The 15,764-nt window shown below is 36.7% G+C and overlaps 1 protein-coding gene across 1 annotated transcript in view; it reads left to right on the plus strand.

Moving 5' to 3' along the window:
* Positions 1–15,764, plus strand: part of LOC149183934 (mitochondrial inner membrane protease ATP23-like) — a 146,170-nt gene that overhangs the window by 112,207 nt on the left and 18,199 nt on the right. The gene's annotated exons all lie outside the window — the stretch shown is intronic.

Genomic DNA, 15,764 nt, shown 5'->3' on the forward strand with positions numbered 1-15,764 from the left:
AACATTTGAACAATGACCATTGAACATTCAATGATATGCTAGTGCAACTCATGAAAACATGAACAACTATATTGTTGGGAAGGATATAATTGAGTAAATGTGTTTATTATGGTTGTTGGTAAGGCTATAATCTTTGTATAAATTCGTATATTCAGTCCTGCATCCTTTGTATGTGGATTTTACATGTTTAATGCCATCAATAAGATGACCATTAATTCAATCCTGCATCATTTATATGTGGATCCTACATGTTTAGTGCCATCAATAAAATGGGCATTAAGAAAACCTGTTTTTATTATGCACGGGCTTACTGCATATTAAGCAACGGAATACTTCACATAATTGCGCTGTAATGTAGTAGTAGTTCACCATACTATATTCTGGTTAGTATGGATTGTGGAACTAGAATTTAAATTTGCATCGATAAATTTTCTGCTAAATATATATATTGGAAACTGTGATTTTTGAATTATGTATATGGTTGTGTTTCAAGAAATTTGAAACTAATTGTTTTTGATTGAAACTTCATTTTGAGATTTATAGTCTACTCTTTGGAACTCTGTCCAAATCTTGTTTTATTATGTTATATACATTCTAAGACATTCTAAAATAATAATTCAGCTATTTCGACAAGATAGAATTTTTTTTTTGTTTGTTAAAGTTTTATTTAAGCTTATAAAATTCAGCTCTTGACAAGATAGAAAACAAAATTGTCAAAGTTTCCTTTGAGCTTTTATGTATAACATATAAATCATGATGAATAATAACTTGTGAACATTTTGACCTTGTCAACATACCTTTACAAATGAGACTCTTGTACATGTTTTTTTGTACTTTCACTATTCACCCCACCCTGGTGTCTATAAGCAAGAGAAATATTTCTGACGACTGATAGCGCTAATAACAACTGGATCACAGAGCATGAAACATGTTAGAAGCGTGATCTGAACCCCGACTAGTCTCAAAAATGACATATGACATTTGAACCTAGGTATGGAGGATGACGTTTCTCCTCCCTGACCATTCAAATTAGATTGAACTAATTGAGTTTCGGAAACATTTTGTCCCACCCTCAAGCAGCTGAGCAAGAGTGAGATTCTAGTACCACAAAGGGAAAACATGTCAAAAATAAGATTTGAATTTGGATTTGGATGGATATAATAACTACTCAAGCAGTTGAGCAAGAGTGAGATTCTAGTACCACACAGGGAAAACATGTCAAAAATAAGATTTGAATTTGGATGGATATAATAACTACTTTTGACAAAATCATTTTAATACTCGTTTTCATTTGCGGTTTTTGTTTGTTTGTTTGAAATATCGTAAAAAACAAAGATTTCTCTTCAAAGTGCAGGGTTCTTTGCATGGGGTGTTGTTTATATGATGTCCAATATATGTAGAATAATGAAAAGATTAAAAAATAATTATTTTATTTTATTATCATTAAACAACTTTATACGAATATGACACTTACCAGATAAAGGACATGACCACCCAATTTGGGTGGTCTCAAACTAGATTTGACATGACCAGGAAAAACTTTTTAAAATTATCATATAGATTCTGGTGATTATAATGCACATACACATTGCAATGTGAAAATAACATGTGAAAATATAACAAGAGTATCATAAAATGTATAAACTATAATCATTATCAACCATCATATCGATATTATCATTCATGTATCACAACTTTATATGTATATGACGCACCAGATTTTGCCAAGGACATGACCCAATTTGGGTGGTGTCAAACTAGATTTGACATGACCAGGATTTTTTTTTTTTTAATATCATATAGATTTTGGGGATTATAATGCACATACACTATGCAATGTGAAAACAAGAATGGCTGGCTGTGGAGCAGCAAGTCCCTGCCAATAGAACAAGAGGTAGTGGACTTTTTTTTGCGACTAATTATTCTAGAACTGTGAATGCTCTTTCAGCGAGTTATGGATAAATGTAACATAGTTCTTAGCGGGTTATGGATAAATGTAACATAGTTGTTGAATTGAGCTTCTGTGATCCATATCAAGTTTATGAGAGATTTTTTTGACGTAAATCACATGATATTTCATTTGTCGATGCATTTCGAACCAACTAGTGTGGTTCATCGTCAGGACAAGTTGAAGAATCAGATCTAGCTTTGCATATTAAATAGTCAGAGCAGAACATCCAATGGCTATAATTCTTGACCAGGTAACGACTATATTGACTAACAACTAAATTTGACCAGGAAATGGTTAGTTGGACTTGACTAGGGGCATAACTTTTATTTAATTAAATAAGTTAATTTAATTGATAGTTAGTTATATTCTTATTAAATTAAAGGTTAAAGGGACATATGAATATAGAAGTTTTAACTATTTTATAAACTTTTAATTATAAATATATATTAAAATAAATTAATTTTAAATTAATAGTTAGTTATAAAAGTTATTAACTAAATATAAATATATAAATATTAGAATAATTTAAGGGTTAGAAAGAATATTTTAAATATTTAGATTTAATTAATTGTTTATTTAATTGTTAAATTAGCATATTATCATAGATCGATTTCAAGATTATTTTTCTTTTATTAATTAAGTTAAAATTATTAGTATATAACTAATAGCATAAACTAAATGCTATTAAAATACCTCAAACTATATCAACCACTCATCAAAGAACAAAGGCCACAGGATACGGGATAACAAGGGGAAATTTACTAAAAAGAAAACAAGAACAAGCTATAACCTAGGGAGGGGAGGAAGGGAAGAAAACGACTAGGAAGAGAGGGCTGGGACCCAACAACTACTGATCTTCCAACCATCCTCTCTATTGAGATTGCTTGACCTTTTTTCAATCTCAAGGGCTTCCCTAAATTTCTGGTGATGGAATTGCAAAACTCTAGCAATAACACTAGCTTCTTTAATATAGACATGATGATTGGTTTTCTCCGCATGCTCTGCTAAAGCAGAAGACTTGGTTCTCCTATGTTTAAGGTCAGCTGGGTGCTCACTAATCCTTTGATTAATAGAGCGACCAATCTCACCAATATAGGGGGTCCCACAGGAACAAGGAATAATATATACCCCTTTCATGTCCTTAGGGTTAATAGGATCCTTCATTGATCTGAGGGACTTACGAATGGTGTTAAGGGGTCTAAAGATCGAGGGGATATTATGCTTCTTAAGAATCCTCGCAATTTTATCAGTGGTCCCCTGAACAAACGAAAGATGGATACTTGGAATCCGCTCTTTTGGTTCTCTTTTAGTTAACAAATTCTTGGTCGCTTTGAGGAAAGCTTTCTGTCCCATGTATCTACTATAATCGTTCTCAACAAAGACATTAAGGAGATGGGATTTCTCCTTCTCGAAGCTCTTTTCATCAGAGATCCTTATGGCACGAGTAGCAAGGGTGTTGAGAACCCCCAACTTCTGAGCCGGGAAATGGTGGGAACTAGCATGAAGACACTGCTTCGTATGTGTTTTCTTACGAAACACTTGGTGGGAGAGGGAACCATCACTATTCTTAGAAATAAGAATATCAAGGAAAGGGAGGCAACCCTCGACTTCTTGTTCCTTGGTGAACATAATGGCCGAGGATTCACTGTTGAGATGATCAAAGAAGAGATCTAACTCCTCTTGGCCGTGAGACCAGATGAGATTAGTAACATAGTTCTTAGAAGTAGTAATTTAGAGTTTTTCAGTGGATTATGGATAAATGTAACATAGTTCTTACAAGTAGTAATTTAGAGTTTTTCAACGGGTTATGGATAAATGTAACATAGTTCTTAGAAGTAGTAATTTAGAGTTTTTCCCTGTAGGGTTAAAAGTTTAACAATTTAACAAAGAACCAATAATTTAGAGTTATTCCTGTAGGGTTAGAAGTTTAACATGGTGTTAGGGCTTAACATCCAAAATCTCCCAAATTTTGTGCTTGGAGAGACAGACTGTCTGGAATAGAGAGTTGTCAGAAAATTTAAGTGTAACACATCCAAGCTTCAACAATCAGAACAAAATAGTGCTAGTAATCGGAACAAAATGGTGTTAGTAATTGGCGCCCGAGCCTGTTGAGATATGATGTGAGAAGACCTTGTGCTTTTAGTGATTGTAGAGTGTAGCAGGTTCTAAAAAAAATAATATAGGCACATACTATAAATGAAATATAAATGTATAAACGAAATATAAATGTATCAATGCAACTGAGCAGGGAAGTCTATTAGTAAAATGCAGCGTGGACTTTCATTAATTTATATGTTACTATGGGTCAAACTACAAAAGGACTTTTTGATGAAAGAGCGAAATTTGACTTGATACATTTTTTTTTTTTCAGAGAGAAAATCCATATATGGCCGAAGCCTTCATGATTACAATATGGCCGAAGCCAGAATACAATAAGGCCGAAGCCAGACAGAATACGGCCGAAGCCGGCTGATACGGCAAAGCCGTCACATATCACCGAGAGAGACCTCCGCAGGGTTCGAACACAGCTGGGGGGAGCGAAAGCCATCCGCCCCAACCGTCATATCATGCACGCTGGGTGCGTTGATACATATGTATGTAATATATCATTTTCTTATTAATTTTTTGCGTTATAATGGGTCAAGCTACAAATGGAAATGCTGAGGAATAAGAAACCTTTTGGGTTTTTCAGAATATATTTGAAGGTGTAATGAAAATTTTATATCAACATATTTCATGGAAATCCTCAAGACTAAGAAACCTTTTGCATTTTTTAATAGATATTTTAAGGGGGAAGGAAAATTCTATATCATCAAATTTCATCACGCATGATGCAGTTGTCAAAGAAAAATTACAAACAAGTTACATATTATTAAAATGTTCAAATGCTCGATAAACGGTGTGAACACCACCCATATGTTATTCAAATGTGTATTGTTCTGTTTATAAATAATAAACATAACAGATGGAGCACCTTATAAATATAGTAAAAGCTTAGATTGTGATTATGACCAATGTTATGATTATGGCATTCTTATATCTTTTAAAGGCAAATGATTATCACCATTATCGAAGTCATCTTTGTAGCATGTTTGACCCAATAAACTCCAACTGGCGTTTTCCTGATGCAGGAATACTCATGTCAATTTAACTTATCACATAAGGCACACACAAACCCAAATCAACACAATTGTCTTCTGCATTGCAGGTGTCAAGCACGACACTTGTATAGTATGGAGGTGCTCGAATTGGGTTTTCAGAGAAATGTTTTCTTTCGTTTTCATTTGAGTCGCTAATTTTTTCAGGGTGTGGTTTTCAAATTCAACTTCCACCACTCTAGCATTATTTCTTACAACGTCCAGTTCCAGAGAGTAGCCTCGGAAGCTAAGATAGAGGCATAGTCGTGTAGCAGCGCATGCAGCATTCAAGTCGACAGAGATACCAAGGGCAGTTTACAGCATCAACTGATTCATTGTCTAAGTTTTCTGCGACATAACTTAATCAGGGTTTCGGCCTCTGTATCAAATGATGTTTTGCGGAGCTTTTCTGGCTCGAAATGATGAGGCCCAGACGGCCAAATCACAGTTTTCCTTAAGCTGAATGACTAAAGCCCATTTTCAGGGCATCTATAACTATAAATTTCGATACTAGGGTCGATCCTTGTGAGACCCTCATCCGAGAAAAGAAAGCACAACAACATTGGTAGGCCTCAGGTTCGATACCCAGCAGAGGAAGAATTTCAAAATAAAATGCAAGCCTCAGTTTGGGCTCACAGAGGTTTCATGAATTGGGCCTGTAGGTTCCAGTCACAAAATTGAAAGCTATCAATGTTGAACTAAAGTTTGGGAAAAAACTAAGCTCTCAGGGAATGGGTTCCCGCACAATGATGTCCTCTAATGGCGGATGGACACTCAACACTTGTTCGTCAGAATTCTTTATACATTTTAACACTTGAGGAGGTCCAGAACCAACTCGGGGACACCAGCAAGTTGTTTAGCAACATGAACATGGACAATACTCGGGGACACCAACAAGCTGTTTAGCAGCATGAACATGGACAAGCTCTTGAACAAAATTTGGACAACAGAGGAAAGCCATCCTTTTCTCAGCTCCCTAGCCATTCTGGCTGGACCTATTTCAAGCTTTGCACGGGCATCACTGAAACTCAACGCATCCAATTTGCAGAATTCCACCTCGAAGGTACAACTTGAATGGTTTTGGGGATTCGAATGCACATTTTTTTGACTTGAAACAACTTCGAATGTTGTTAAACATCCTAAAAATGAAATGAAATGAAATTAATGGTTTAATTCAAGTATTTTTTCACGATAATAAACTTATAAAAATATATTTTCCTTTTCAGGTACTGAATCTATTGTAGATTCAATATTTGTTTTCTCAAGGTTTAGAAATATATGATTCAATATTTATTTTTTTTATTTTTTCAAGTTGCTGAATTAATAAAGATTTAATAAGTTTTTTTTAAAGAATTTAAGCATCTCAAAGTTTTTAAAAGCAATGATTTCATAGAAATTCAAGCTTAAATGCCTTAAGATTTTTGTATTCAAGATAGTATTCAACTTATATAAAGTCTTTCCTAGATATATCCATGTAGTTATAACCCTGAATATGTCGAATTTTCTAGATATATCCATGGAGTTATAAGCCTGAATATATCTAATAGTGACACCATAGAATATCAATATCTAGCTTATCAGTCTGACTACCATTACTCTTTCATCTTATCCTATTAGCTTGTAAACAATGACATTTCTTATCAGTCTGACTACCATTACTCTTTCATCTTATACTATTAGCTTGTAAACAGTGACATTTCAACTATAATCAAGCTAAATGCTCTTCAAAACATGGAAGCAATATCACTGGTTACTACACAATGAGAGATTCAAACAAGTGTAATTAATAGTTCATAGTTCATAATGAGATACATTAGACTCATCAATTTATTTGAGCTCAACAATAGCAAATCCATTACTAGATGTTGGCCATAATCTTTCCAGATCTACAACAATTGAGCATATATGGGAAAGACTAAAAAAAACCACACATATATGGGAAGAAATAGATCACATGCGCAAGAAGAGGTCTCTCACATGCTAACAACATATAATAGGTAAAGGTAACAACATATAACAGGCAAAGGTAGGAGAGGTATTAATGAAAGAGGTAGTTTGTTATCGAGTTTGAGTTTGAGTTTCAATTTTCATGTATGCAGGAAACATGTTATCCTGTAGGTCTGACTTTCAAGCACACTTGTGATGCAGGTCTTGTCATGTAGGTCTGATATGATAAACAATAGCGAAACTCAGTAGCCTGCTCAATAGCCTTCTATGTTAGAGAAGAGAACATGCATAAAAGAGGTTTATAGAAGAGAATAGAAGAGGTGCCAATGTTGCTTAAGAGCTCTCCAGAAATATGCGCAGAGGCAGATGTCATTAGTCCCAGAGCCAAATGTCACTGGTGAGCAACTATCACTAGTCACCAACAGCCAGATGTCACGTCAATAGCCAGATGTCACGAAAGCCAACATCCAGATGTCATGAAAGGCAACGAGTTACTTGGTAATCTTGCTAGTCTCGATGAACGATTGAAGCGGTGAACGACTAATAGCTCTGATTCATATCGCTGCTGAACTATAGATAATACAGGCTTATTTTGCTTTATAATTTAAATAACTAAATAAAATTTAATACCATGAACTAATGCTAGCATTAGTTTTCTGTTGCGAAATATGAATAATACATACGAGATAATATCCATGCTTATGGCCTCCTCGCCTCGGGAAGAGGCCAAATAAGATGGCCAAATTTTTTATTGAAATTTTATTGGTTTTCAAAAAAAAGACTGCACAAAAACTTAGATAAGACGATAAATAAGAAGGCCAAAATTTTTATTGGAATTGTATTGGTCTTCAGAAAAAAGACTATGCAAAAACTTAGATAAGACGATGAAATACTTGGATACTTTTAGTAGGGACTAATGTTAACTCGACCATTTCGATCACTATAGTCCGTGCCTAACGCCAGGGACTAATAACATGTGAAAATATAAGAAGAGTATCATAAAATGTATATAATATAATCATTATCAACCATCATATTAATATTTTCATTCATGTATCACGATTCAAAATTGCCATGGATTGTGGCTGCTTGTGATTCACGATTGTGATTGTCAATTGTCTAGATTCAAGAGTCAACACTGAAATCGTGTATCTTTGAAATTATATAGTAAGTCTTAAGATACTATTGATCTGGAATTTATCCAGGACAAAGAATTAAAGGTATTACAGACTCATGTGCATGGATGTGCCCATGTTACTTATGCAACGGATCGATAAGATTGCTATAATACATAGACACTGAGGCAATCAGAGAAAACATAATAGTCAAACATGTAAACAAAACAAGTTTAATAAGGAGTTCACCCAATGCTCCTGGGCTACGTCTCCTGGTCCAGCCTTTCAGTGGTGGCTTCTCTATTATGTTTTCAAGCAGAGTTTTTACAATAGTGAGCTTGATTCGAGACTCACTAAACAGAATGAAGTTAGTAGGAATGGAATGCACAGACTCTCTTTACTGAAACTAGACCTCTGAGGGTCACGGTAGTATGACGGGCCTATACCGAGGAGTTTGCTTGAACCTCTCAAGCCTTCAATGGAGTACAACAATAACCTAATTTCATTTGCTTTGGGCTCAGGCTAAGATGGAGGGGAGGCTTGGCCTACAAGAGTTTCAAAACCAATCTCCTCTTACAGGTCTGTGGTTGCTTGTCGTTGCATCAGAATTTCCTCAAGCTTGTCACTATGTGCCTCAAATGCCTGATCCTCCATTGCAGGGAACAAATTGTCTATATAAAATGTTAGCATTTTTGTTGCCAATTGCAATGTGTCCAATTTGACTTCCATTATGCCCAATTTTTGGTTTAAGAGCTTGAATTGAGACCGCGTTTCAGTGAATATCATCTCTACATGCTTCGATATCAGGGAAATGACAAACTCCATAGCGACCACCATTTGCACTAAATAGAGACTAATATCCTCCTCTCCTACACTGAGGCTTCAATCAAGGCCTTCTTTATACCTTGACAAATTATGTAGCTCACAAACAACTTTGAATTAACATGTTCGCTCCAACTCTCTTTATAATCCTTAGGGCCGATTCTCTATGATTCAACACTCCTTTCTACACCATTAATGTGGCATTGAACCACAGGCACTAACTAGACTGAGAAATCCATTACCATTATGGATCGTTATCTGGATCAAATTCCATTGAAGGAAAAGATCTCATGCATGTATTCTACACCTTGGATAAGGAAACACCACCTCTGCACATTCTATCAAATTTATTAACCTCTAACACCGCCCTCAATCTGTCTGTTGGCCGATGATGCATGACGAGTGCAATCCAAGTGGCCACATGATCCCGTCCCTCAAAGTAAGGAAGAAGCTTCCAAGGCACAAAGAGAATTATAACAATTAATAGTTTTTGAAGATAAGATTTGATAGGGAAGAGAGATAATACCGTCCCATTTCTCTAAAATTAAATTCAATTAATAACTTCATCAATTGAAATTGATTTATACCCTTCATGGAATTGGTTTAATAATAGGTTCTCCATCACCCATTTTCAAAACTCCTTGTTCCAATGTGGCTCCCTGATTGGCTAGAGAGTCTGCCATTCTGTTGAGATGTCTCTTGACATGGAATAATTCAATTGTTTCAAATTTTCCAAATGAAGACTTATTCGATGCAAAATAGGGGCTAAAATCTGCTCAAAGTTTCCTTTGGTTTTATTCACCTTTTGAATAACAATCATTGAATCGCCAAAAATCATCAGATGATGAGTTCCCTTAGAGAGTGCCAAATCTAAACCTTGCCATAAAGCTAAATATTTAGGTTGGTTGTTAGATGAAACCCCTAGTACCTAGGCAAATTTAATCTCCCTTTTTTCATCAGGGTGAAAGATAAACCCTTTCGCTCTTGCCTCCCTTAGGTTGCCTTTCGATGCTCCATCAAAGAATAATGAGAAATGTCCCCTTTTTTTCTTCTAGTTATGGAATTCATCAGGTTCCATTCAAATGGAGAGCGAATTGGGAACAAAGATTTTGGAAATGAACTTGCCAACATGATGAGAGGTTTGATCTAATTTAAGCCAATGCTTTTCAATCGGGGATAGATCATTGAGCTCCTTCAAATTGTACCCTAGAGAAGATATTGTCTCAAAAAGCATAGTTAAAGATTTATAAGTAGTTGAAATTGCATTAGGACAAATATCCTTGAAGATTGCATGATTACGTGCTATCCATATTTCCCAACAAAGATACTTCAGAAGGGCCATCCAACTTCTCATAACAACCGAATTTGACTTCCTCTGCCATGGTGTTTTTTGCTTCCATGTGTCAAACATTTCTTCCCAATTCCACGAAATGTTTGAGAGAGTTAATACCTTTTCCAGGGCCAAATGCCAAACCTCCAAAGCAAAAGGACATCAACGAAAAAAATGTGGAACATCTTCAGTTTTCTCACAGAGAATACAACGGGAGGGCCCATGAATATATATTTTTAAAGATTTTCTACGCTCAACACTTTCCCATGAACGAGCTCCCAACAAAATATGTTTATTTTTGGCATTCCATATTTATTCCATATTCTTCCCCACAACTGGTGTACAGGAGGGTGTGGAGGCCTTTGAATCAACAAGTTATATCCCTCTCTTATTGTGTAGGAGCTAGTTTTACTACCCATCCAAATCTAACGATCCAACTTTGAAGTTACCACTGGTGTGAATCCCTTTAAGGATTTCACTAATAGTTCCCAAAGATGTTGAAGGTTGAGAGGAGTGTCAGAACAATGCAAACCAATCCAATGACCTTTTTGATCCCATTGAGAGATGTCAACAAGCTTTTTGTAGCCTTGTGCAAGATCCTTAAATCCTTCAGTTTCATTTGCTAATTCTGCAAATGGAGTTCGATCCTTCCACAAGTGATTACGTGCCCCATTTCCGGTTTTCCATCCCAAATTATCAATAATAATAGGAGCAACCTATTTGCACAACTTCCATATCATTCTAGCCATGTCTCATGTTTTGGTCTAAGAATTATATTCTTGTGAAAATATTTTCGAATAAAAGCCAACTTCCACCATTCCTTTGATTCCGATAGGAGACACCATACGATTTTTGCACCCAATGCTAGGTTCATCAAGTTAGGATCCTTAATCGCTAAGCCTCCATGTGCTTTGGGTATCCGGGCAATATTCCAATTCACAAAATGAAATCAATTTTCATTATTCTTTCCTCTTTCCCAGAGGAAATTCCTAAGAAGACCACTAATTTGGTGTATTATCTTTGGCTCTAGCAAACTCGATCCCATATAGACTGGAAGAGAAGACAACACCGATTTTATTAGAACTACCCTACCTGCCGCATTTAGCCATTGAACACCCCAAGAATGAATTCACTTCCTTAATTTTTGCATAACTTCCTCCCATTATCCATGCAAGATGCACCGAGAGAAATTAGTATTCCTAGATATTTAAAGGACCTCCAATCTGGATCAATAGGGAATTTGTTGATTCAAAAGAGTTACATCCATATACTTAGATTTTTTTTTTTACTAACCATCCCTCCTAATAGAGTGAAGTATGAATCCAAAATATTCTTAAAACGAGCCACAATGATATTCGAGGCACCCTCAAGTAGAAGCATGTCATTTGCAAACAGGGAATGATTCACCCCATTTATATTCCGTGCTATAATTAGTCCCACCAATTTACCATCGTGCCTATATTTCTCCAGGTTCCTACTTAAATTTTCAATGATAATGATATAGAGAAGAGGAGACATAGGGAATCCCTGCCTTAATCCTCTGGAAGCTATGAAAAAGGGAGTTGGATGGTTGTTTACCAATGATGCTATCCATGGGGAACCTATGCATGCTTTGATCCTTCGAATTTACTAAATCCCAAATTCTCAAGCATTAGAAAAATGAAAGAGTGTCTTGGTCGATCCAAGGCATTTGACATGTCTAATTTGATCACCATTTTAGATTCACTAGCTTCCTTGCTTGAATGAATCACTTCCTGAACGAGAATGGTATTATCCAAAATTTGCCTCTGTTGTATAAAGCCCCTTGGTTCTCTGATATAACCTATGGAAGTAACTTATTTAATCAGCATGCTAAGATTTTTGTTAAGATTTTATAAGTAGAGTTACAAAGAGATACACGAGGAAATCTAGAGAAGTTCACTGGATTCGACTCTTTTGCGATAAGTGAAAGGAAAGATGAGTTTGTGGAACCACCAATCTTCTCTTTTATCCTTGTGCTATTCAACATCCGCAACAAATCCTTTTTGATCATGATCCAGAAAGTCTTGAAAAAACTTATAATGAAGCCATCAGGGCTAGGTGCCTTGTCTGGATTCAAATTCCAAATTGTGTCCAAAGCCTCTGCTTCATCTATTTCTTTGACAAGAGACAAATTTGCAGAATCTGACACTACAGTAGGGATGCATTGAAGAAACTCCTGGGCTTGGACCATGTCAATCATTTGATCTTCGAGGTATAAAGCTTGAAAATGATGATAAGCTTCTTGCTTAATCTCTTCAAAGGAGGTTATCTTCGTCCTTCCTTCAAGGACTATCTCTTTAACCTTGTTCCTTAATTCACGAGCTTTGTTTCTGCTTGTGGAAGGAGGAGGTATTTTGGTCTCCTGCCTAAAGCCATAAACTTTAGGATTTTAAGCACCATAACTCTTCCTCTTGTCTACTTTCTTCAAAATTGTTTTGCTAGTTCCCTCTCTCTGTCAAAATGCCACAGTTCTACCTTACTTTCTTCAACCAGACTTTGATGATGCTCTAACTAATTTACCAATTCCTTATGTTTCTGTCCAGGGGGCTAATATTTTTATTTAAGCCATTTTCTTAACGCTTGCTTTACAAGTTTTAATTTGGAATCCCATACATAAGCCAACGACCTAGTCATAGGGGTTCTCCAAGCTTGCTTGATCAGTGCTATAACTCCTTCACTTCACCGTGCCGGGTTATATCTAAACAAAATTGGACCCAAATTATGCATGTTCTCTAAAGTCAAAGAGATTAGATGATGATCCGATTCGCCTTTGGTCGTTATTGAAGAAACACAATCTAATCCCCTCAATAACGAATTGTAATGAGTGAGAATCTTGTCAAGACTGGCAACAATATGATTATCACCACTTCTTCGATTTGTTCAAGTGTATTTTCCAACATTAGGAGGAATTTCCACTAGATCCCAATCACTAATTAGGTCTTCCATTTTCTCTCTAAACGAGTCTTGAACATGACATCCACCTCATTTTTCCATATATTTGAGGATTATATTAAAATCACCCTCGATTATATAGTTGATATGCCAGGATTTTTCTTTGATACAATTTAAACAGTCCCAAAAGTATGATTTTTCACCATATTGCATAGGACCATATATATTGATGACATGGATTCGCTCCTTCGTATCTTTTCTTTCTAGGACAAATTCTAACCAATATTGCGATTTCATACTGTCAATTCAAATTGATTTGAAATGTAAATTCGTCTCATGATTACTTTCGTCATCAACCCAAACTAGGCTATGCACCATATTTCTGGTAATTACTCATGTTTATAGGAGGAGGAGTCGAATGAGATATTGCACAAGTCGGCTCCGATTGGGGAGGATCTGCATGCTCATGTATATTTGGATCTTCATCTTCCTCATTTAATTCCACTTCTTCGTGCTCTTCAGGAATCAATTCCCCATTTGGGGCCCCTTAATCTGATCAAGATTAGGATTCACTTGATCACTTTTTGGAAAACCTTGTAGAGCATTAAACAAGTTAGTTGAGGTGGAAGCCCCATTTTTATTTTACTCAAGATTTTTCCTGTTCCCTTTGGATCTGCCTTTGTTTTCTCCTCTTTTTTGAGTTTTCCATTGTTCTCCTTGTTCTGTTGGCGGATTTGGTCCCTTACTAGGTGGGGCTTTCTTGCAGTCCCTTGCAAAGTGGCTGTAATTGTGACAAAAATGACATTTAAAGTGGATTTGCTTGTAATTGAAAATTTGACAATGGGTCCAACCCCCCAAAGTAGGTTGATTTCTGATGGCAAACCCTTTTCAAGATCTACTTCCACATCGATCTTGGCACATGAAAACTAAGAGCCCTTGGGCTCAGCTCTGTCCAGATATCGACCTACTCCATTCCCCGTGGCTCTCAAGAAATTGTCGCTCTAGCAAGAGAATGGAAATCGAGGAAGCTTAACCTATACTGGAATAACCATTGGGATATCTTCATCTAGGTTAAAATCTAGTGACCATTGATTCAAGTATATACCTCTAGAACCAAAGAAGTAAGGACCATTTCTGAATATTACATCCCTGTCTTCCCTGAGCTAAAAAAGAAAAGAAAAGAAGGAATTACCACATGCATAAAGCTTGGTTTTTCCTTTTATCATTGATCTCCAAGTTTTTTCAATCCAAGCTTCCATTGAACGTGGAGATGACCACATCCTGTTGGGTAGCAGATCCCCTGCGTAACAGTTTTGGGGCTTAAAGCCCACAATATAGGGTAACGATATTGTAAAAGTTTTGCGAAGTGCACAGAGCGTGAACTGTATAGGTCATGTCAAAGGGTTGTCCGCCCAAAAATAATGTAAAATAATAGAAAGCGAGTCGGCCTACCCATGGTTCGCGGACCATGGGAATGTATAAATAGAGTGAGGCTCTAAGGGTAGAAGGCATCTTTCTTTGGGTTTTGATCTGAGGATTATGGTTTTGTGAAGGCAATATTTGCTCCGAGTCTGTAAGTTCGAGTCATGGTTGGTAGTAGTTAGAATAGGCTTTGCAGCGGTGTGCGCAGAGGCTTGGTAAAGTCCGCAGTTGTGTGCACGGACCCCTGCAGTTGAGTGCACAGGGTGGAACTGATTGTATTGAAAAGAAGATTAATAAAGATAAGTGTTTTTGAATTATTATGCATTTGATGGTAGATCTATATGTTTATGCTTATTTTTTGAGTTTATGCATATCTGTAAGATTTATGGTTGCGCGCACTAGTTATAACTGTTGAATTCTTGATTAAAGACCTTAAGAATTAGATCTGATCTATAATAAACACATTAATAATAAGAATCTAAGAAGTGCCTCGTTGCCAAGCTACGCGAAGGCCAGACAGCTGTGCAGAGTAGCGTGAGTGCGCAGATCGGTTCGCAACCCCTCTAGTCCTCATCAAGACATCCCTAGGGTGCGGAAACCTGGTTCCAACACCCTCCCATACTACCTCGGGTGAGACTTCAGTCCGCGATCCGCGGCTTGTTTCCGAAAGGCACGGTAGTACGAGATTTGTTTAGCTAAAACACTTCCGAACCTGGGTCAGGCCCCATCAAGCCAACAAATGGTTCTATTGTCGGGACCGAGATCTGCCTAAGGGATGTCTGATGTCGGAACACTGGAACCCTACGAAGAAAGAGATTGAAGATTGGTTGGATCAGAAGCTTCACGAGTTTGTGGTACAGGAAAATAGAACTCTGCAAATATCTGAGAAGAGGTGGCTGGATCGCTACATATACACGAAAATCCACGAGATCTTCTTCGCGTCCTTCTCGACAGAACTGTATGAGTGGATCGCGAGGCTAGCTGACAGTTAGGGAAGGTGCAAACTTGAACAACCCATCGTGTGGACTCCAGAGTTGGTGCGCAGGCTAGAGGCATCTGAAGATAAAATCGCACAAGTAGTAGATCATTGGCTGGATCAGATAATAGGAGGGTTTATCACTGAGTTC

This window comes from Pinus tabuliformis, chromosome 3_2 (assembly GCF_031772625.1).
Source record: "Pinus tabuliformis cultivar Carrire ecotype Pingquan chromosome 3_2, CPIR1, whole genome shotgun sequence".
Classification (NCBI taxonomy): Eukaryota; Viridiplantae; Streptophyta; class Pinopsida; order Pinales; family Pinaceae; genus Pinus; species Pinus tabuliformis.